Source organism: Cherax quadricarinatus, chromosome 25 (genome assembly GCF_038502225.1).
Source record: "Cherax quadricarinatus isolate ZL_2023a chromosome 25, ASM3850222v1, whole genome shotgun sequence".
Classification (NCBI taxonomy): Eukaryota; Metazoa; Arthropoda; class Malacostraca; order Decapoda; family Parastacidae; genus Cherax; species Cherax quadricarinatus.
In genome coordinates this window covers 39,303,193-39,306,279 of record NC_091316.1, presented here as the reverse complement: position 1 = coordinate 39,306,279, position 3,087 = coordinate 39,303,193, and positions in this window count along the sequence as shown.

Below are 3,087 nucleotides of genomic sequence, written 5' to 3'. Positions count from 1 at the left end.
AGCAGCAGAATCAGTAGAAGTAGCTGCAACAGTTGTAGAAACAACAACAGCAGCTAAGTCAGCAGAAGCAATTGCATAATTGTTAGCAGAAGTATCAGCAGTATCAGCAGTGGCAGCAGTATCTAGAGTAACATCAGCAGCCGTAGCAGCAGCAATAACAGCAACAGCAGCATTAGCAGCACCAACAGTAGCATCAGCTGTAGCATCAGTAGTAACAACAGCAACAGAACAAACTACAACAACAAAAGCAGCACATAGAGCAAAAACAGCAGAGGCAGCTGATGCAACAGCATCAGCAGCAGCACCAGTAGCAACAGCAGCAGCAACAGCAGCATCAGCAGCAGCAACACCAGCATCAGCAGCAGCAACACCAGCATCAGCAGCAGCAACACCAGCATCAGCAGCAGCATCAGCAGCAGCAGCACCAGCATCAGAAGCAGCAACACCAGTATCAGCAGCAGCAACACCAGTATCAGCAGCAGCAACACCAGTATCAGCAGCAGCAACACCAGCATCAGCAGCAGCAACACCAGTATCAGCAGCAGCAACACCAGTATCAGCAGCAGCAACACCAGTATCAGCAGCAGCAACACCAGCATCAGCAGCAGCAACACCAGTATCAGCAGCAGCAACACCAGCATCAGCAGCAGCAACACCAGTATCAGCAGCAGCAACACCAGCATCAGCAGCAGCAACACCAGCATCAGCAGCAGCAACACCAGCATCAGCAGCAGCAACACCAGTATCAGCAGCAGCAAGACCAGTATCAGCAGCAGCAACACCAGCATCAGCAGCAGCAACACCAGCATCAGCAGCAGCAACACCAGTATCAGCAGCAGCAACACCAGCATCAGCAGCAGCAACACCAGCATCAGCAGCAGCAACAGCAGCATCAGCAGCAGCAACATCAGTATCAGCAGCAGCAACACCAGTATCAGCAGCAGCAACACCAGCATCAGCAGCAGCAACACCAGCATCAGCAGCAGCAACACCAGCATCAGCAGCAGCAACACCAGCATCAGCAGCAGCAACACCAGTATCAGCAGCAGCAACAGCAGCATCAGCAGCAGCAACACCAGCATCAGCAGCAGCAACATCAGTATCAGCAGCAGCAACACCAGTATCAACAGCAGCAACACCAGCATCAGCAGCAGCAACACCAGCATCAGCAGCAGCAACACCAGTATCAGCAGCAGCAACACCAGCATCAGCAGCAGCAACACCAGCATCAGCAGCAGCAACAGCAGCATCAGCAGCAGCAACACCAGTATCAGCAGCAGCAACACCAGCATCAGCAGCAGCAGCACCAGCATCAGCAGCAGCAACAGCAGCATCAGCAGCAGCAACACCAGTATCAGCAGCAGCAACACCAGCATCAACAGCAGCAACACCAGCATCAGCAGCAACAACACCAGCATCAGCAGCAACAACACCAGCATCAGTAGCAGCAACACCAGCATCAGCAGCAGCAACACCAGCATCAGCAGCAGCAACACCAGCATCATCACCAGCAGCAGCAGCAGCAGCACCAGCATCAGCAGCAGCAACACCAGCATCAGCAGCAGCAACACCAGCAGCAGCAGCAGCAACACCAGCATCAGCAGCAGCAACACCAGCATCAGCAGCAGCAACACCAGCATCATCACCAGCAGCAGCAGCAGCAGCACCAGCATCAGCAGCAGCAACACCAGCATCAACAGCAGCAACACCAGCATCAGCAGCAACAACACCAGCATCAGTAGCAGCAACACCAGCATCAGCAGCAGCAACACCAGCATCAGTAGCAGCAACACCAGCATCAGCAGCAACAACACCAGCATCAGCAGCAGCAACACCAGCATCAGCAGCAGCAACACCAGCATCATCACCAGCATCAGCAGCAGCAACACCAGTATCAGCAGCAGCAACACCAGCATCAGCAGCAGCAACACCAGTATCAGCAGCAGCAACACCAGCATCAGCAGCAGCAACACCAGCATCAGCAGCAGCAACACCAGCATCAGCAGCAGCAACACCAGTATCAGCAGCAGCAACACCAGTATCAGCAGCAGCAACACCAGCATCAGCAGCAGCAACACCAGCATCAGTAGCAGCAACACCAGCATCAGCAGCAGCAACACCAGCATCAGCAGCAGCAACACCAGCATCAGCAGCAGCAACACCAGCATCAGCAGCAACAACACCAGCATCAGCAGCAGCAACATCAGTATCAGCAGCAGCAACACCAGCATCAGCAGCAGCAACACCAGCATCAGCAGCAGCAACACCAGCATCAGCAGCAGCAACACCAGCATCAGCAGCAGCAACACGAGCATCAGCAGCAGCAACACCAGCATCAGCAGCAGCAACACCAGCATCAGAAGCAGCACCAGTAGCAACAGCAGCAGCAACACCAGCATCAGCAGCAGCAACACCAGCATCAGCAGCAGCATCAGTATCAGCAACACCAGCATCAGCAGCAGCATCAGCAGCAGCAGCAGCAACACCAGCATCAGCAGCAGCAACACCACCAGCATCATCATCAGCAGCAGCAACAATACCGGCAGTAGCAGCATCAGCAGCAACACCAGTAGCAACAGCAGCAGCAACACCAACAACAGTGCGAGCAATAGCTGAACTAAAAGCAGCAACACCAGCAACATCAGCAGCAGCAGCAACAGCAGCACTAACATCAGCAGCAGTAGCTAGAGAAGCAGCATTACCACCACAAGCAGCTAGAGCAGTATCATTACCAGCAGCAGCCTCAGGATCAGCAGCACCACAAGCAACAGTATCAGCGGCACAAGCGGCTATACCAGAAGCAGCAGCAGCACCAGCAGCACCAGCAGCACCAGCAGCACCAGCACCACAAGTAGCTAGAGCACCAGCTATATCAGCAGTAGCACCACTACAAGAAGCTAGAACAGCAGCAGTACCAGGATCAGTAGCAGAAGCAGCTAGAGCAGCACCACCACTACCACAAGCAGCTAGAGCAGCACCACCACTACCACAAGCAGCTAGAGCAGCACCTCCACTACCACATGCAGCTAGAGCAGCACCACCACCATAAGCAGCTAGAGCAGCAGCACCACCACCACAAGCATTTGG